At 36.9% G+C, this 22245-nt stretch overlaps 1 protein-coding gene and 1 long non-coding RNA gene across 7 annotated transcripts in view; one reads left to right on the forward strand and one right to left on the reverse strand.

Moving 5' to 3' along the window:
• LOC309626235 overlaps positions 1-22245 on the forward strand; it is a 1141377-nt gene that overhangs the window by 1113274 nt on the left and 5858 nt on the right. The gene's annotated exons all lie outside the window — the stretch shown is intronic.
• The window catches only part of FUT8 (fucosyltransferase 8), a 322308-nt gene that overhangs the window by 252294 nt on the left and 47769 nt on the right, over positions 1-22245 (reverse strand). For all 6 annotated transcript variants that reach the window (XM_082386590.1, XM_082386586.1, XM_082386588.1 and 3 more), the window contains one exon: positions 20118-20215. The gene's annotated coding sequence lies outside the window, so the exon portion shown is untranslated. The remainder of the gene's footprint in view (positions 1-20117; positions 20216-22245) is intronic.

The following is a 22245-nucleotide window of genomic DNA, read 5'->3' on the forward strand; positions in this document are numbered from 1 at the left end:
CCACAAACAGGTAAGAAAAACTCCAATTTGTAAGTACAACATAAAATATTAAATTATTTGAGTAAAGACAATTTACAACCTAAGGGTGAGAGTCTAGAATACCAAGTTTGACATATCTAAGAGATCATTTTTATCACCTAGTTACAAATTTTCAATTTTTTCGACTAGAACTGTGTGAATCACTTTGGCAGTATAAGTCCTAAAGCATTGTTTTTTAATCATATGAGAAAAAAATCCATTTTTCAAGATCCGGTAAAAGTTAATTAGCCCTGTGGGAGAGAACATGAAATACATAAAATACTCCTTAAAAGAAAGACAGAGAAACTAAAAGAAAGAGAGACTGAGACCTCTGAAAATCCAGGCAAGGAAACAGCACAGAGAAAAGCTAAACCAAAAGACATGGAAAAGCTAGGGCTTCCCTGATGGTGCAGTGGTTAAGAATCTGCCTGCTAATGCAGGGGACATGGGTTCGAGCCCTGCTCCTGGAAGATCCCACATGCTGCAGAGCAACTAAGCCCGTGCATCACAACTACTGAGCCTGCACTCTGGAGCCCGAGTGCCACAGCTACTGAAGCCCGTGCGCCTAGAGCCCCTGCTCTGCAACCAGAGAAGCCACCCAGTGAGAAGCCCCGGCACCGCAAGGAAGAGTAACCCCTGCTCGCCGCTTAGCCCGTGCACAGCAACAAAGACCCAACGCAGCCAAAAATAAAAAATAAATAAATAAATTTATTAAAAAAAAAAAAAAAGACATGGAAAAGCTAAATGCACACACAGTTCATCACAGTGATAGGTCTGATCAACCTAATAATACCTTTCTCAATGAAAAATATTACCATTAAAAACACAATGATGGGGGGCTTCCCTGGTGGCGCAGTGGTTGAGAATCTGCCTGCTAATGCAGGGGACACGGGTTCGAGCCCTGGTCTGGGAGGATCCCACATGCTGTGGAGCAACTGGGCCTGTGAACCACAACTGCTGAGCCTGTGCGTCTGGAGCCTGTGCTCCGCAACAAGAGAGGCCGCGATAGTGAGAGGCCCGTGCACCGCGATGAAGAGTGGCCCCCACTTGCCGCAGCTAGAGAAAGCCCTAGCACAGAAACGAAGACCCAACATAGCAATCAATCAATCAATCAATCAATCTTTAAAAACAAAAAACAAAAAACACAATGATGCAGAATGAGAAAATGCACTACTAATTGCAAAAAGAAAAGCACACATTTAAAAATAAGTTATGATCACAACTATGTAAAATAATCTATACAAAAAAGGACTAGAAAGCACATACACCCACATGGTAACTATAGTCATGTTACACTGGTGGAATTAAGGGTGATTCTCTTATTTTAAGAAAAAGTTGTCTAAATTTTCTGTAACACAGTAATTTTTTAATATGAATGTTGTGCAAAAGAAAATAAAGAAAACTACATTTTATGTATAATTTAGACCAATTTCTCTTTTTATGTCTCAATTTCTGCCAAGATATCTAATACTCATGATGTGCATTAAGTTTTTTACCACATCACAGAAAATTTAAGGATTAACATTACCCTATTTACTCATAAAAATAATTAGTGAGCAATGTACTAATTAAGTGAAGACACCCAGTCTAAACAGGTCATCCAATTAATTGGTTCCATAAATACAAAGTATCAGCACAAGATTTTAATAACCACTCTTAGCATCATCAGTATATTTATCAGAGTGCAAATTAGTGTAATTTGACATGACCCTATTCCCAACAGGCTGTAAAAATCTGGTGTTTTTTGTAAGGTATACACGTATAAAAATGAAACTTTGACTATCAACTTAGGAAACAAAGGTGGCTGTCACCCCCAAATACACTTGCCAACAGAATAACAGTAAATGGGCTAAGAACGAGCCATCTCACCAATAACGAAAGTCAGTCCTAGTATCAACTTCCCTCTGGAAAAGTTCTTTACTCGTTCTTGCAAATTACAATGCATGACCTCAAAATGTACAAACCTGATGCCAGAAGTAAATCACATTCCAAATGAGTAATACTGCCAAATCAGACAAACGGTTTTGTACCAAGTCTTTACCATTACGAAACTGTGGAAAAGATTCAAAACTAATCTTCAATCAGGTCCAGCATGTAAAGAACTTGGAATTCATCAACCTTGTCCTTACAACAATAAAAAAGCTGAAAAGAAAAAAAGATAATCAACCACTCTTCTTAAATCTGTCAGGGAATTGAAGCCCTAGAGCAAACCTCTACCTTGAAAACTAGAGAGAGAGACAGGTAGATACAGAGAATAGCAGTGTGCAAGAAGCAAAAGTCCAGGAAGATAAACCCTCAGATAGAGCCAGTACTAGTAGGAACACTTTAAACAGTAAATGACGAATTGTTGGAGACTCAGTGTAGCCTAGCTTAGAAGGAAAACCTGTGAGGGGACTCAGTCTTTGAAAGGTCCCAACAGTTTCTTGAGTTTTACCTCCAGGAGCCCTACCACATTTTCAACTGTGATAATCTGAGAAAAATCTTTGTTTCCAGCAGGGGGAGGGAAAAGTAATCATTTTTAAATATACCCAGAGCTCTCTGTTCTTCTTAAAAAGGACTGCCTGAAAAAAAAACAAAAAAAAACCTATTTTAACAGAGCCTAACGTACCAGGACTTTACAGTGTCTAGCCAACCTGGGATAAAGGAAGTACCTAATTCCAGCTCCCTCTACCCTTCAAACAGGGGAAGAGATACCCAAATCAGGCTTAAAAAACTGAGACCTAATCACAGTACTACAGAACTCCCACCACCTTACCTCCACATCAATACAACTCCTGTACAATAACAGAGGATTACAGGTAAAGGAACTTCAAGTTTGAGACCCTATTTAAGGATTCTCTATGTAACCCAAAGACAACACAGCAGACCAAAACAAGGACACTACAAGAAATATTAGCCTCTGACACCACAGCTACAGCAAATAGTAAATGCAGCCTAACTCCTAGTCAGATAAACATAAAACCTCACAATAAAGGCCTATTTACCTCCTCTTTTTTATCTAATATATCATGTCTGGATATCAACAAAAAAATTACAAAGCACTGTAAAGGCAAAAAACACAATCTGAAGAAACAAAGCATGCCTCAAAACCAGACTCATATACAGCAGAGGTTTTAGAATTATCACTGGGTTAAAAATAGCTATGGTAAATATGCGAAGGGCTCTAATGGAAAAAGTGAACAACATGTAAGAACAAATGGGTAATACAAGCAGAGATATGGAAACTCTAAGAAAAGATCAAGAAGTAGGGAGATTGCTAGTAAAGCAGCTGGAATGGCGAACCCGAGCACAAGGAGATGAGAAATGAGAATCGTCGAACCTCGAGGTGGATTAACCAAGATGGCAGAGTAGAAGGACGTGCTCTCACTCCCTCTTACGAGAGCACCAGAATCACAACTGTCTGCTGGACAATCATTGACAGGAAGACCCTGGACTTCACCAAGGAGCATACCCCACGTCCAAGGGCAGAGGAGAAGCCACAGTGAGACGGTAGGAGGGGCGCAATCAGAGTAAAATCTAATCCCATAACTGCTGGGTGGCTGACTCACAGACTGGCGAACACTTATACCACAGAAGTCCACCCACTGGAGTGAAGGTTCTGAGCCCCACGTCAGGCTTCCCAACCTGGGGGTCCGGCAACGGGAGGAGGAATTCCTAGAGAATCAGACTTTGAAGCCTAGTGGGAATTGATTGCAGGACTTCGACAGGACTGGGGGAAACAGAGACCCCACTCTTGGAGGGCACACACAAAGTAGTGTGCGCATCGGGACCCAGGGGAAGGAGCAGTGACCCTGGGGGAGACTGAACCAGACCTACCTGCTGGTGTTGGGGGGGTCTCCTGCAGAGGCGGGGGGTGGCTCTGTTTCACTGTGGGGACAAGGACTCTGGCAGCAGAGGTTCTGGGAAGTGCTCCTTGGCGTGAGCCCTCCCAGAGTCTGCCATTAACCCCACCAAAGAGCCCAGGTAGGCTCCAGTGTTGGGTTGCCTCAGGCAAAACAACCAACAGGGAGGGAACCCAGCCCCACCCATCAACAGTTAAGTGGATTAAAGTTTTACCGAGCTCTGACAGCCACAGCAACAGTCAGCTCTACCCACCACCAGAGCCTCCCATCAAGCCTCTTAGATAGCCTCAACCACCAGAGGGCAGACAGTAGAAGCAAGAAAAACTACAATCCTGCAGCCTGTGGACCAAAAACCACAGTTACAGAAAGATAGACAAGATGAAAAGGCAGAGGGCTATGTACCAGATGAAGGAACAAGAAAAAACCCCAGAAAAACAACTAAATGAAGTGGAGATAGGCAACCTTCCAGAAAAAGAATTCAGAATAATGATAGTGAAGATGATCCAGGACCTAGGAATAAGAATGGAGGCAAAGATTGAGAAGATGCAAGAAATGATTAACAAAGACCTAGAAGAATTAAAGAACAAACAAACAGAGATGACCAATACAATAACTGAAATGAAAACTACACTAGAAGGAATCAATAGCAGAATAACTGAGGCAGAAGAACGGATAAGTGACCTGGAAGACAGAATGGTGGAATTCACTGCTGCGGAACAGAATAAAGAAAAAAGAATGAAAAGAAATGAAGACAGCTTAAGAGATCTCTGGGACAACATTAAACGTAACAACATTCGCATTATAGGGGTCTCAGAAGGTGAAGAGAGAGAGAAAGGACCAGAGAAAATATTTGAAGAGATTATAGTCGAAAACTTCCCTAACATGGGAAAGGAAATAGCCACCCAAGTCCAGGAAGCGCAGAGAGTCCCATACAGGATAAACCCAAGGAGAAACACGCCGAGACACATAGTAATCAAAGTGGCAAAAATTAAAGACAAAGAAAAATTATTGAAAGCAGCAAGGGAAAAACGACAAATAACATACAAGGGAACTCCCATAAGGTTAACAGCTGATTTCTCAGCAGAAACTACACAAGCCAGAAGGGAGTGGCATGATATACTTAAAGTGATGAAAGGGAAGAACCTACAACCAAGATTACTCTACCCGGCAAGGATCTCATTTAGATTTGATGGAGAAATCAAAAGCTTTGCAGACAAGCAAAAGCTAAGAGAATTCAGCACCACCAAACCAGCTCTACAACAAATGCTAAAGGAAATTCTCTAAACGGGAAACACAAGAGAAGGAAAGGACCTACAAAAACAAACCCAAAACAATTAAGAAAATGGTCATAGGAACATACATACCGATAATTACCTTAAACGTGAATGGATTAAATGCTCCAACCAAAAGACACAGGCTTGCTGAATAGATACAAAAACAAGACCCATATATATGCTGTCTACAAGAGATCCATTTCAGACCTAGGGACACATACAGACTGAAAGTGAGGGGATGCAAAAAGATATTCCATGCAAATGGAAATCAAAAGAAAGCTGGAGTAGCTATACTCATATCAGATAAAATGGACTTTAAAATAAAGAATGTTACAAGAGACAAGGAAGGACACTACGTAATGATCAAAGGATCAATCCAAGAAGAAGATATAACAATTATAAATATATATGCACCCAACATAGGAGCACCTCAATACATAAGGCAACTGCTAACAGCTATAAAAGAGGAAATTGACAGTAACACAATCATAGTGGGGGACTTTAACACCTCACTTACACCAATGGACAGATCATCCAAAATGAAAATAAAGAAGGAAACAGAAGCTTTAAATGACACAAGAGACCAGATAGATTTAATTGATATATATAGGACATTCCATCCAAAAACAGCAGATTACACGTTCTTCTCAAGTGCGCACGGAACATTCTCCAGGATAGATCACATCTTGGGTCACAAATCAAGCCTCAGTAAATTTAAGAAAATTGAAATCATATCAAGCATCTTTTCTGACCACAACGCTATGAGATTAGAAATGAATTACAGGGAAAAAAATGTAAAAAAGACAAACACATGGAGGCTAAACAATACGTTACTAAATAACCAAGAGATCACTGAAGAAATCAAAGAGGAAATCAAAAAATACCTAGAGACAAATGACAATGAAAACACGACGACCCAAAACCTATGGGATGCAGCAAAAGCAGTTCTAAGAGGGAAGTTTATAGCTATACAAGCCTACCTAAAGAAACAAGAAAAATCTCAAGTAAACAATCTAACCCTACACCTAAAGAAACTAGAGAAAGAAGAACAAACAAAACCCAAAGTTAGCAGAAGGAAAGAAATCATAAAGATCAGAGCAGAAATAAATGAAATAGAAACAAAGAAAACAATAGCAAAGATCAATAAAACTAAAAGTTGGTTCTTTGAGAAGATAAACAAAATTGATAAGCCATTAGCCAGACTCATCAAGAAAAAGAGGGAGAGGACTCAAATCAATAAAATCAGAAATGAAAAAGGAGAAGTTACAACAGACACTGCAGAAATACAAAGCATCCTAAGAGACTACTACAAACAAATCTATGCCAATAAAATGGACAACCTGGAAGAAATGGACAAATTTTTAGAAAGGTATAACCTTCCAAGACTGAACCAAGAAGAAACAGAAAATATGAACAGACCAATCACAAGTAATGAAATTGAAACTGTGATTAAAAATCTTCCAACAAACAAAAGTCCAGGACCAGATGGCTTCACAGGTGAATTCTATCAAACATTTAGAGAAGAGCTAACACCTATCCTTCTCAAACTCTTCCAAAAAATTGGAGAGGAAGGAACACTCCCAAACTCATTCTATGAGGCCACCATCACCTTGATACCAAAACCAGACAAAGACACTACAAAAAGAGAAAATGACAGACCAATATCACTGATGAATATAGATGCAAAAATCCTCAACAAAATACTAGCAAACAGAATCCAACAACACATTAAAAGGATCATACACCACGATCAAGTGGGATTTATCCCAGGGATGCAAGGATTCTTCAATATACGCAAATCAATCAATGGGATACACCATATTAACAAACTGAAGAATAAAAACCATATGATCATCTCAATAGATGCAGAAAAAGCTTTCGACAAAATTCAACACCCATTTATGATAAAAACTCTCCAGAAAGTGGGCATAGAGGGAACCTACCTCAACATAATAAAGGCCATATATGACAAACCCACAGCAAACATCATTCTCAATGGTGAAAAACTGAAAGCATTTCCTCTAAGATCAGGAACGAGACAAGGATGTCCACTCTCACCACTATTATTCAACATAGTTCTGGAAGTCCTAGCCACGGCAATCAGAGAAGAAAAAGAAATAAAAGGAATACAAATTGGAAAAGAAGAAGTAAAACTGTCACTGTTTGCGGATGACATGATACTATACATAGAGAATCCTAAAACTGCCACCAGAAAACTGCTAGAGCTAATTAATGAATATGATAAAGTTGCAGGATACAAAATTAATGCACAGAAATCTCTTGCATTCCTATACACTAATGATGAAAAATCTGAAAGAGAAATTATGGAAACACTCCCATTTACCATTGCAACAAAAAGAATAAAATACCTAGGAATAAACCTACCTAGGGAGACAAAAGATCTGTATGCAGAAAACTATAAGACACTGATGAAAGAAATTAAAGATGATACCAACAGATGGAGAGATATACCATGTTCTTGGATTGGAAGAATCAATATTGTGAAAATGATTATACTACCCAAAGCAATCTACAGAATCAATGCAATCCCTATCAAATTACCAATGGCATTTTTTACAGAGCTAGAACAAATCATCTTAAAATTTGTATGGAGACACAAAAGACCCCGAATAGCCAAAGCAGTTTTGAGGGAAAAAAATGGAGCTGGAGGAATCAGACTCCCTGACTTCAGACTATACTACAAAGCTACAGTAATCAAGACAATATGGTACTGGCACAAAAACAGAAACATAGATCAATGTAACAAGATAGAAAGCCCAGAGATTAACCCACGCACCTATGGTCAACTAATCTATGACAAAGGAGGCAAAGATATACAATGGAGAAAAGACAGTCTCTTCAATAAGTGGTGCTGGGAAAACTGGACAGCTACATGTAAAAGAATGAAATTAGAATACTCCCTAACACCATACACAAAAGTAAACTCAAAATGGATTACAGACCTAAATATAAGACTGGACACTATAAAACTCTTAGAGGAAAACATAGGAAGAACACTCTTTGACATAAATCACAGCAAGATCTTTTTTGATCCACCTCCTAGAGTAATGGAAATAAAAACAAAAATAAACAAATGGGACCTAATGAAACTTCAAAGCTTTTGCGTAGCAAAGGAAACCATAAACAAGACGAAAAGACAACCCTCAGAATGGGAGAAAATATTTGCAAACGAATCAACGGACAAAGGATTAATCTCCAAAATATATAAACAGCTCATTCAGCTCAATATTAAAGAAACACACACCCCAATCCAAAAATGGGCAGAAGACCTAAATAGACATTTCTCCAAAGAAGACATACAGACGGCCACGAAGCACATGAAAAGCTGCTCAACATCACTAATTATTAGAGAAATGCAAATCAAAACTACAATGAGATATCACCTCACTCCTGTTAGAATGGGCATCATCAGAAAATCAACAAACAACAAATGCTGGAGAGGGTGTGGAGAAAAGGGAACCCTCTTGCACTGTTGGTGGGAATGTAAATTGATAGAGCCACTATGGAGAACAATATGGAGGTTCCTTAAAAATCTAAAAATAGAATTACCATATGACCCAGCAATCCCACTACTGGGCATATACCCAGAGAAAACTGTAATTCAAAAAGACACATGCACCCGAATGTTCATTGCAGCACTATTTACAATAGCCAGGTCATGGAAGCAACCTAAATGCCCATCAACAGACGAATGGATAAAGAAGATGTGGTACATATATACAATGGAATATTACTCAGCCATAAAAAGGAACGAAATTGAGTCATTTGTTGAGAAGTGGATGGATCTAGAGACTGTCATACAGAGTGAAGTAAGTCAGAAAGAGAAAAACAAATATCGTATATTAATGCATGTATGTGGAACCTAGAATAATGGTACAGATGAGCCGGTTTGCAGGGCAGAAGTTGAGACACAGATGTAGAGAATGGACATATGGACACCAAGGGGGGAAAACTGCGGTGGGGTGGGGATGGTGGTGTGCTGAATTGGGCGATTGGGATTGACATGTATACACTGATGTGTATAAAATTGATGCCTAATAAGAACCTGCAGTATAAAACAACAAACAAACAAAACAACTAATACTAAACTTTCATTGGGTTATTTGTATGGAAATATGTTAATATAAATGTTTCAGACATTACACGAAATTTCTAAAAATCTTATATTTGTATTTGTATGGAAATATGTTAATATAAATGTTTCAGACATTACATGAAATTTCTAAAAATCTTATATGTTCTGGTATAATGTTATAAGTAATAATCCTAGTTATTACTTTAAAATGTATATCTCAGAAATAACTAATTTTCTTGTCAACTGCATTATTATGAACTTTCATCAAATCTTTAACAGTGGTCATTTTTAAGTCTTTTGTCATTTACAGACAGTTCTGGGTGTACTCTGATGCTTTTGCAAATATGTTCCTATAAAAGGCTTTCATCTTCAAGAAATTCATGGAAAAGACTCTGACAAGTACAGATTTCTGGTAACTGACTGTACTGCTGAACTGAATGAATAAGCATTTTCAGAACTCTAATGAAGAACTGATGAACTCATAAAAGTGCTAACAAAATACCAGGATGAAAAAAAAAAATTAATTACATGGGACTGAGTGAACTGATGAGGATGAGTATAATTTTTGTGACTTTCTGTCTGAATTAAAAAAAAAAATCCCACAAGGACTCAGAGGCAAAGAATATACAAATCAATTTTCACTGCAAAGTAAAGGAGCTGTTACAGTGGAGGATTACTGGACCGAATGTCAATATTATGACATAGTATGAGTGTGTTTCATGTTTGGTAATTGCAATCATTGTTGCTTTTGTTGTGGTCATCCATGTACAATGCTTGGTATCAGTCTATTTATCTCTTGTAAAAATAAAATACAGTGTGTGTGTGTGAAAAAAAAAAAAAAAAAAGAAAAGATCAAAAAGAAATGTTACAAATCAACAACACTATAACAGAAAAAGAATCTCTTCGGTAATATGACACCAAACCAGATGCAGGAAGCTCAGGGTACATCAAGCAGAATAAATACTAAAATACTTACACCCAGGCATATCATAATAAAACTACAGAAGAATAGATGAGAAAATCTGAAAACAATCAAGAAAAAAAAACGGAGAGAAGGAAAAATAAACCTACCTAGAGAGGAGCAAAATAAGAATTACATTGAACTTCTCTTCAGAAACCATGCAAGCAAAATGAGTAGAGTGAAATACTGAGTGTTAAAAGAAAAAACCACCAACCTAGAATTCTGTATTCAGCAAAATTATCCTTCAAAAGTGAAAAAGAAATACTTTCTCTGACAAACAAAAATTGAGAGAACTGAAAACCTACTGACCTGCCTTGCAAGAAATGTTAAAAGAAGTTCTTCAGACAGAAAGAAAATTACATAGGTCAGAAACATGGATTACATAAAGAAATGACGAGCATAAGAGAAGGAATATATAAAGGTAAAATTAAATCTCTTATTTTTCTTATTCTTAATCTAACAGACTATGTGTTCAAAGCAATATATTTTGTGATCACAGCTTACAGATAAATTAAATGAATGACAGAAATGCTATAAGGCATGTGAGAGAGGAATTGGGAATACTCTGTTATAAGGTACTTGTAGTATCCATGAAGCAGTGCAGTGTTATTTGAAAATGAACTTGGATTAGCTATAAATGTATAATTGCAAACTCTGAGCAACCACTAAAAGAAAAGTTTTTTAAGAAATATAATGATATACTAAGATAGGATAGAAAATGGAACAATATAAAATGCTCAATTAAAATGAGAGAAAGCAGAAACAGACTGGAAGACCAAAATAAAGAAAAAAGAAACCAAAAACCCAAGAACAAGAGCAAGGAATAGAAAACAGTTAAAAATATGGTAAATATTAATTCAAGTATATCAATAATTACTTTAAATGTCAGTGATCTAAATATACCAATTAGAGTGAAGCAAAAGACAAGACCTAACTATAGGCTGTCTGCAAGAAACCCACTTATAAAGGCATAGATATATTAAAGGGAAAGGGATGATGTAAGATACACTATGCTAACACTAATCAAAAGAAAACTAGAGTAGCTATATTAATTTCAGAAAGAGCTGACTTCAAAGCAAGGAAAATTTCCAGCAATAAGGAGGAACAGTATATAATGATAGAGGGTCAATTCTCCAAGAAGATATAACTATCCTTATACACATGCAGCTAACAATAGAACAAAATACTCGAGGTAAAAACTAGTAGGACTGCAAAAAGAAATATATAAATTCACTATTATATTTGGAGATTTCAATACCCCTCTATGAGTAACTGACAGAACCAATAGGCCGAAAATCAGTAAGAATATCATAGAACTGAATAGCACCATCAATTAACTGGATCTAATTGACATCTATAGACTACTTCATCCAACAACAGCAGAATACACATTCTTCTCAAGGTCAAAGGGAAAATTCACCAAGACAGACTACATTCTGGACCAGGAAACACATCTTAACAAATTTAAAATAACACATTATATGAACTATGCTCTCAGACCACAATAAAATTAAACTAGAAAATAATAACAGAAGATAGCCAGAAAATCCCCAAATATTTGGAGATTAACAACATACACAAATAATACAAGAGTCAAACAAAGTGCTGAGGAATTTTTAAAAATTTTTTTTAACTAAATAAAAATGAAAACAAAGCATCAACATTTGTGGGATACAGCAAATGCCATACTACATTTTCTGTCTGAGAGAGAAACATATAACACTGGATGCATATATTTAAATAGAAGAAAGCTAAAGTCAATCACCCAAGTTTCTGCCTTAGGAAACTAGAAAAAGAAGAACAAATTAAGTTCAATATAAGCAGCAGAAAAGAAATAATAAAAATCAGAGCAGAAATCGGTGAAATTGGAAACAGGTAAACAGTAGAGAAAATCAACAAAACTAAAAGCTGATTCTTTGAAAAGATCAACAAAATGAATAAACCCCTAGCCAAGCTTCCCAAGGAGAAAAGGAAAAAAGAAGCAAATTACTAATATCAGATATGAAAGAGGGGCCATCACTAGCAATCCTACAAACATTAAAATGATAATAAAGAAATATTATGAATAGCTCTATGCCCACAAATTTGCTAACTTAGAAGAAATGGACCAATTCTTTGAAAGACACAATCTACCAAAGCACACACAGGGAGAAATAGATCATCTGAATAGGCCTGTACTGATCAAAGAAACCAAATAAACAATCATCTTCCTATAGAATACTGTAAGTCGATTATACTTCAAGAAAAAATAAAGAAAAGAAAAAAAAGGAAAAAATGTGTTCAACATGGTTTTTCCTTCCTTCCTTCCTTTTTTTCTATGGAGCTGCAGGAGTAGCTGGGGAGGAGGGGAAGGGATTCCTCTAGGTTCTCAAGCATCTATAAATCAAAAAAATAAACACTACATAGAAAGTGAAGACTGTGAACCAAAAAAGAAATCAAGTACATCCATACCCTACATCATGCTCACTTCAGAAAAGGTTATTTCATTTTCTGAACTCAGCTGAGACAGTGCAGCAACACATTCTTCTAACTTTAAATGAATTAACTGACCTGAAGAATGTCTCCCTTCTAAATACAATATTCAAACTGAAAAATAAAATATGTAAGTCAGAGAGATGGGCTAATTCCATGTTTACCTAATATCTTCATTAATGATCTTCACCCAAGTAAACAAAGCATAAATTAAGTCAGAATACATTCACAAGTCAGAATCTATCAGATCAGCACTTAAAGCATTCTATTTCTTTTTTCAATTTTTTCACTCCAACAAAATGAATACCAATATGGTATATAGCAGACACTCAACAATTACAGAACTTTAGAATCTGAGAGCTAGAAAGGCCCTCAGAGATCCATTCCTCTTCTCTTCTTCCAGACCTCCCATTTTACCCATTGAGAAACTAATAGCTGAAAAAGACAGTAACTTTCCCAAGCTAGTTAACAGCAGGACAGAAACTAGAACCAAGGCACCTTGATTTCCACTTTGGTATTCTTTTCACTACACATCATGCTGTTGTCAAGAACTCTGAGGAGCCTGAGATTCCTACATGCAAGCTAAGCAATCGGCCATGACAGTTTCATGGATACTGAGAACCAAAACCATCTAGCCACACACAGATTGAACACTGAGGAACACTGAGGATCGAAACCATATACTCCTTGTACTGCACTGAATACTGTCTCCCCAAAATTTATAAACACTGGAACATGTGAATTTGACCTTATTTGGACATAGGGTGTTTGCAGATGTAATCAAGGTAACATGAGGTCATACTGGATTAGGGTGGGCCCTAATCCAATGACTGGCATCCTTATAAAAAGAGGGAAATTTGGACACAGATACAGAGGGAAGATCACCATGTGAAGACGGAAGTAGAGATTAAAGTTACGCTGCCACAAGTCAAGAAACACCAAGGCCTGCTTAAAAATACCAGAAACTAACAGAGAGATGAAAGAATTCTTCCCCTAGAGGCTATTATTTTAAGCCACTAATTGTGTGGTAATTTGTTATAGCATCCCTAGGAAACTCATACACCTACACACACACACATCTTTCTGTGTACATTAGCCTGACTTTACTAGTCCAATGCCTTCATTAGCATACTCTACTATCCAGGAGATTCTTGCAGGGACATAACTTGATTGTTCATTACAGAAGCTTCAGGAAAGACTCATCAACTCTTCAACAGAAAGCATCAACAGTTTTTAAAATCCTTGCATTGCTGTTTTGACCAATTCTACTGTAAATTGTTATATCATGATACTTTTTCAATCTTAATCAAGCCCGATCACCACCACTGCAAACTCAAATTAAATCAAACTTCAAATTCTATAATTTTTACCTTGACTTTGCCCCTCTAAGGCACTACCAAAGTTCTGTCAAGGTGGTGTTCTCCTTTACTGCAGTAAGCAATAAACTCAGCTTTGCTTTATCAGTAGGTTGTGTTAATGATATTTGGTGAGCCAGCATCAGATAATCCTGGCAGAAAATATGACACTCCTGGGTCACAGACAAAGAAAAGTTTACTACTCAAAACAATAGCAGTAGCCAGTGTATCATCTTTTGCATCGGTTCCCAAAGCTCTAATCCCTAAAGGGCAATACAAGGAAAGCCAGGTGATGCCTGCACACACAGTGAGTTACATTACAGGAAAAGAAAGCTGAAGCTTATGAAACACCAATATTTTAAAGGAGTTGCAAGCAAATGTACCCCACCTACTCCCCAGAGGGATTATCTTGACTATCCTGGACAGCAAGGAAATCTGCCCTCTGTCCTTATGGTAATACTATTTCTATCTTCCCAGGCTGTTTGCTATGCAAATTTCCTTGAGAAGATTGCCCTCAACAAAAGCTGCCAATGCCTCTGCTCAGAAGATGTGCTGAAGCACAAGAGACTCATGGCGAATCATCTCCCAATAGGTGTCTCCTCTGTCCTAAGGGGCTAAAGATACTAACTTCAGGATGAAGTTAGTGTAATACAATGAGTAGAAAATGTTCCAGGAAGAAAAAAAAATTAGAGCAAAGAGGTATACTTCCTGTATAACTTAAAACCACTTTGAGTCTCTTAAACATGGCTTTAACTCTCTTAACATGGCTTTACATCAAATATCCAAAAGTAAATAATTATATGTTTGATTCCTATTTTTATTTTAAATTATTCCATTTCTAAAACATAGAATGAGTTTTTGAACTTGTATATTGAACAAGTTTTTTTCTGTTAATTTTCTAGGCTTAGTAGTGCTCAAGAAAAAAAAAAAAAACTGTTTGGTATTTCTGAACTTCACCAATTATACCTGTAAATATGATTATTAAATGAAATCCTCCAGAGCCGAATATAATTCACATTTTAGGGTCCTTAGATTTTAAACAAGAAATCTAAGGTCCATATCTATCTAAAGTTTGTAAAAATTTGGGTCTTATTTAAATATTATACATTTTAAATTAAGCCAAATAAAAATTTTTGAGGCTCTTGAAAATAAAAAATAATTTCTTAGATTTTTCTAGCTATATATTCAATATTAGCATATTTTTTGCATCTGTTTGAAAATTAAGATCATATCTCATACCATTTCAATAGTAACCTGTTTTAACTTAAAATCAATTGAAAAAGAAATTAAAACTGAGTTTTGTAAATCAACAATTTTAAATTGAGCAATTTAACTTTATTCCAACCCTAAGATCAAGCAATGATCCCATGAGGAAGAGAGGCAGGATGATGAGTAAAATGAGCACTACATAACATGTCTCCAGCTATCTGTGTGACTAAAAGCATATCACCTCACCTCTCTAGGTCTCCATTTTCCTATTTACAAAAGAACAAAAGGCATTAGACTAAATGTTCAAGGTCAATTTTGCTTAAGAGTTCTATAAGGAGTACAGCTCTCACAGTTCTGATTCTATTTTCTCATGATTTCAGAAAACTGACTTCCTACTTCTTGCCCTGACAATCTTGAAGAATCCATGGATGAAATGTGCTCTAGTGAACTCAAAGTAGCCCACTAATGGGTGGGACTAAGTCATTCATTGCTGTAGGAATATTTACTTCAGAAAGCACCAAAATCTAAAATGATCCTCGCCATCAAGAAGTTCAATCTTCTATTTGAGAACTCAGAAGTATGTATGTACATGAAATTCTAATAAACTTTAGGAAATATATGATACTTGTCTTAAAAATTTATGCCATGCTCTTTGGCAAAAGGAATCTGTATTGCCAGATGCTAGTTATTCATCCCTTTTCTAATATTTGGCCTTCAGTAATATTTTTGATGTTGTATTATAAAGTTATGCCAATTGACTTTTCACACCCAACCTTTGTCCTCTTTACGTACATTTTTAAAATTCTTATAAATACTTGTCTTTTCTAAACAGGTGACTCTCGGAGCTACCTGTACTGTGAGGGTTAACTATATAAAAACCTGTAGATTTCTGATCTAACTGTATACTCAAGAAAGCTACCTGATTTTTCAATAATCAGGAAACACCATAAGTTTCAATATACCCCTGTCTAATAGTTTTGCATCACCTCTCTTTCTTTACTCAAAATGAACATAAATTTTAGGTATCTTCCCCTACCCTCAAGATCTGTTAAATTTTTTCTAGCTTACTTTTAATGACATTTTTAAAAAGAAATGCAACCCCAACCCAAAAAGGCAACAAATCATCATGGTCTCTTAATAACAACAACAAAAAGTAACATTCTTTTAATAAAGAATATACAATCAGGGCTTCCCTGGTGGCGCAGTGGTTAAGAATACGCCTGTCAATGCAGGGGACATGGGTTCAAGCCCTGGTCTGGGAAGATCCCAAACGCCACAGAGCAACTAAGCCCGTGCGCCACAACTACTGAAGGCCGCGTGCTCTAGGGCCCACGTGCTGCAACTACTGGGCCCACGTGCCACAACCACTGAGCCCACATGTCACAACTACTGAAGCCCACATGCCTAGAGCCTGTGCTCTGCAACAAGAAAAGCCACCGCAATGAGAAGCCTGCACACGGCAACAAAGAGTAGCCCTCACTTGCCGCAACTAGAGAAAGCCCACGCATAGCAATGAAGACCCAACGCACCCAAAAATAAATAAAATTAAATTTTAAAAAAATTAAAAAAAAAAGAATATATAATCACATTTTTATTTTAAAATTTATGGCTCCATAGTAAACAGTGGAACTTATTCCTGAATTGTAAGGAGAGTATAACATACAAAAATTAATGTATTGGGTTGGCCAGAAAGTTCATTCAAGTTTAAGTAAAAATAAAAGAAACATTTTTCATTTTCACCAAGAACTTTATTGAACAACATATTCATTAACCAAGCGAACTCTGGCCAACCCAATAATATGCCACATCAACAAAATAAAGGAAAAACTCACACGATCATCTTGATGCATAAAAAGCTTTTGACAAAATACAACATCCTTTCATGATAAAAACACTCAACTAAATAGGAATAGAAGGAAACTACCTTAAAATAATAAAAGCCATGTATGAAAAACCCACAGCAAACATCATACTCAATGGTCAAAGACTGAAAGCTCTTCCTCTAAGATCAGGAACAAGGTAAGGATGCCCACTTTCACCACTTCTATTCGATATAGTACTGAAAGCTCTAGCCAGAGCAATTAGGTAAAAAAAAAGAATACAAGGCATTCAAACTGAAAAGGACAAAGTAAAATTATCTCTGTTTGCAGATAATCTGATCTTATATGTAGAAAACCCTAAAGACTCCACCAAAAACAGCTGTTAGAACTGATAAATGAATTCAGTAAAGTAGAAGGATACAAAGCCAAAGACAAAACTCAGTTGCATTTCTATACACAATGAACAATCTGAAAAGGAAATTACAAGAATAATTCTATCTACAGTAGCATAAAAAAGAATAAAATACTTAGGAAATAACTTAACCAAGGAGGTGAGAGATTTGTACAATGAAAACTACAAAATATTGCTGAAGGAAATTAAAGAAGACATAAATAAATGGAAACACATCTATGGTCATATACTGAAAGACTTAATATTGCTAAAATGTCAATACTACCCAGAGCAATCTACAGATTCAATGCAATGCTTATATCGAAATCCCAGTGACTTTTGTACAAATAGAGAAAAACCTATCCTAAAATTCACATGGAAATCTCAAGGGACCCTGAATAGCCAAGACAATCTTGAAAAAGAACAGAAAAACTGGAGGATTCACACTTCCTGATTTCCAAATTTTACTACAAAGCTATAGAAAACAAAATAGTGTGGCAATGGCATAAAGACAAAAACAGAGAGCTTAGAAGTAAACTCTCATACATATGGTCAAATGATTTTTGATAAGGGTGTTAAGACCATTCAATGAGAAAAAAGAACAGTCTTTTGAACAAATGGTGCTGGGAAAACCGGATATCCACATACCTAATATCATATACAAAAATTAACTCAAAATGGATAAGTACCTAAATGTAAGACCTAAAACAATAAAACTCTTAGAAGAAACAAAAGGGCAAAAGCATCATGGCACTGAATTTAGCAATAATTTCTTGGATGGGGGACACCAAAGACACATAAAAAAAGTGAAAAACAAATTTGATTTCATGAAAATTAAAAATTTGGGGCATCATAAGATACTACCCACAGAGTAAAAAGGCAACTCACAGAATAGGAGAAAATACTTGCAAGTCATATATCTGATAAGAGATTATTAACCAGAATATGTAAGAACTCCTAAAAATCAACACAACAGCAAAAAACCAGCACGACTCAAAACTGGAAAAAGGACTTGAAAAGACATTTCTCCAAAGAAGATATATAAATTACCAATATGAAATGCCATGAAAAGATGCTCAATGTCACCAATCATTAGGGAAATGCAAATGAAAACTATAGTGTGATACCACCTATTAAGATGGCTACTTTAAAAAATAAATAATAAATAGAGAGATAAATAAATAAACAAACAAACAGAAAATAATAAGCACTGGCAAGGATGTGGAGAAGTTGGAACCCCTGTGTATTACTAGTGGAAATGTAAAATAGTACAGCTCCTGTGGAAAACAGTATGGTGGTTTCTCAAAAAATTAAAAACAGAATTATCATATGATGCAGCAATTTCACTTCTGAGTATATACACAAAAAGAAATGAAAGCAGGGTCTTGAAGAGATCTTTGTACACTCATGTTCACAGTCGCATTATTCACAGTAGCTAAAACATGGAAGCAACTCAGCTATCCGTCAACTGATGAGTGGATAAAAAAATGTGGTATATACATATAATGAAATATCATTTAACCTTAAAAAGGAAAGAAATTCTGCAATATGCTACAAACGGGTGAACCTTGAGCACATTATGCTAAGTGAAATAAGTCAGTCACAAAAAGACAAATACTATATAATTCCACTCATATAAAGTACTTAGAGTAGTCAAAACAATAAAGTATCATGGTGGTTGCCAGGGGTTAGGGGGAGCAGAGAATGGAGAGTTACTATTTAATGGGTATAGAGTTTCAGTTTTACAAGATGAAAAGTTATGGGGATGGATGGTGGTGATGGCTGTACAACAATGTGAATGTATTTAACACCACTGAACTGTACATTTAAAAATGGTTAAGAAGGTACATTTTACGTGCATTTTATCAAAGGGAAAAAAAAAGAAAAAATAGTATGACTGCAATAATCACCAAAAACTAGAAACTCCCCAATGTCCATCAGACGGTGAATGGATAAACTAACAGCAGTATATCCATACAATAGAACACTACTCAGCAATAAAAAAGAATGAACTACTGGTACACACAACAAGGGTGACTCCAAATGCATTATGCTAAGTGAAAGAAGCCAGATTTTAAAAGCTACACACTAAATGATTTCACTTAAATGATATACTGGGAAAAGTAAACAACAAGGACAAAAAACAGATCTGTGATTGCTAGGGATTGAGGTGGAGAGAGAGGTTAAATACAAAAAGGCAACATGAGTGAATCTAAAAGATTATGGTAAAGAATATACATTTGTCAAAACTCACAGACTGAACAAAAAAACAAATAAAAATTTGAGTGTATAAATGAAATACGAACAAGAACGAAACTTTTAAAAGCTACTAAAAATTTCAAAAAATTTTAAGATGAGTTGTTTATTTCAGCACCAAATATACCACACAACGATGCCAAAAGTACAGTGTACCATATTCAGCCACAACTTGTTTTATCTAGCCCTTACTTTAAAGTAAAAAACTATCAAATAGGAAATAAAATATTTTTCCATTTTATACACTGCAGATTGTACATAGTAGGTAGCATAGTAGGTACATAATTCAATAGAGTTTAGATTGACTTGGCCCTTCTACTTCACTGGTACATACATATGTAGCTTTAAATACAAAATTATCCATTTCTCAAAATATTAACATATAATTGGAACAAAGAAGTACTGCCCACAAAATCTACTAACCTGAATTTGATCAGCTAATCAATGAAGGCAATAGAGCCCTTTATTGTGAATGGAAACACCATCAGGGTCATGGGTGCTCTCTTAGCAAAAGCAGCAACCTAGAACAAATAAACAAACAAACAAAATATATATATATATACATGAACTTCAGCCCCACTCAAACTTCAGTTACCATTATTAATACTTTTTTTTAAAGTCCCTTTTTTTTCCCCTTATGTAGCCAGTCATAACATGTAAAAATTTTACATATTCACTTATTCTGAGAGCTGTGCCTTTCAAATCCCAATAAGGAACAGGTTTTCATTTTGAAAATTATATTCAAACACAGTAACACTCAGTGTCTTAATTTGCTTCATAGTTCATCTTAAAATAAGTCAGCACCTATAAAACTTGCCTTGTGAACACAATGTTCTTTAATTTTGTCTACTTCTTAATATACAGGTCAATCAGAAACATCTCTCTTTTCGGACCAATGCTCAAAATTTTCTACATCCACACACCTCAATTACCTCTACAACCTAATTTCTGACTATATTCTATACAAACTTCCATTCGAGCCAATTTAATTTGCTTGCTTTCCACAGAACAATTTTGTCATTCTCAGCTGTCACCCTGTAACACACCATTCCTTCCTTTTAGAAGATGGACTTTTTCTCCCTTATCCTCTTTGTCAATCAATGGACATCCATCAACTTTCTCAAAATCCAGCCCCCATTCCTCCCAGAGAGATGATATAATCATTCTGTACTCCATCAATCTCTGCAAGAATATTTTGCTGCCTTTTATATGTCATCTCATGTAGTATTCTGATTAGCAACACTATCTCCTACTTCTTTTGTCACTGCTTTTCCATCATCTAGTACCATGTTTGACATATAGAAAGTAATCACTATGACCAACAAGTGAAATGGTCTTAATGAAGGTTCACACATCATATGTTCACTGAGTATGTACATGTGTGCAACTCACCAAGTAGAAAAACTCAAAAATGACATAAAAACACAATACACTCTATAGAAACATGTGTTTCTGCCAGTTAATTTACTGTTGTTACAACATGAAATTATTCTCAGATTGACATTATTATTAATTGTGAGAAGCAGTCTTTCTCCAATGACATCAAAGCCTACTGAAACCAATTTCTGGTGATTAGAAGTAATATAAAAGTATCATCACCAGCTCCATCTCCTCAGAAGTAATCCAACTATTTTCATTTTAAATTCCAAGAGTCAAAAATTAATCCTGAGACAGAAGAGTCTATAAAAACATTTAATAAGTAATTCCAAACCAAAAATAAGCACATTTGTATATTGACTTACTATTTGGGAGGGCGCCTGCCGGACACTGGTGGGGGACCCCGATACCCAAGGAGACGGGAAGAACCCACAAGTGAACCAGTAGGACCTGGGGGGACTGAGGGGGGAGGAGAAATGGAGGCCCACAGGACCAGCACCCCTGAGGGGTGGCTAAGATGGGGGAAGGGTTCCCACACCTGGAGGGACCCTTGGGGGCTCCAATCAGGGGGGAGCAGGCACAGCGTTTCCCCTTCCCAATCAGCTGGGAAAGTCTGCCCGGCTCTGAGGGCCCTATACCCTCAGAGGTCCCCTCTGGGCCGGGTTGGTCCTGGGGGCGAAGGAGGGAGAGAACAGGAGAGGCAGGTGGGAGGGCCCCTCCAGGACCAGAGGAGCAAAGGAAAGGAGTGGAGGGTGTTTGCCCCACCCACTCAGGCTCAGGGAGCCTGCTGGGCAGTCCCCCACCTTCCAAAGCAACCTCCAGGCAGCGTGGGCCCTGGGGGCATAGGAGGAGGGCAGGGAGATCAGGAGAGGCAGGTGGGAGGGGACCTCCAGGACGAGAGAAGCAGAAGAGGAGTGGAGGGCGTTTGCCAGGAAGCCTGCTAAGGTGGGGTCGCCCACCCTCTGAAACCAGAAGAGGTGTGAGGCACGCCTGGGCCTCTTCTACTCTGTTGAGCCTAAGCCCCACCCCCCACACCCCCCAGGGCGTTTTCCAGCCCTGTGGGTCCTAAGCATTGGCCCCGCCCACTGCCCAAACCTCACCCCTGCTTAGGTCCCACCCTCCACAGCCAAGTCCTTTTCCAACTATTTTTTCCTCCTCTTCTTTTTTACTATGT

Source organism: Balaenoptera borealis (genome assembly GCF_965194805.1).
Source record: "Balaenoptera borealis genome assembly, chromosome: 3".
Lineage (NCBI taxonomy): Eukaryota > Metazoa > Chordata > Mammalia > Artiodactyla > Balaenopteridae > Balaenoptera > Balaenoptera borealis.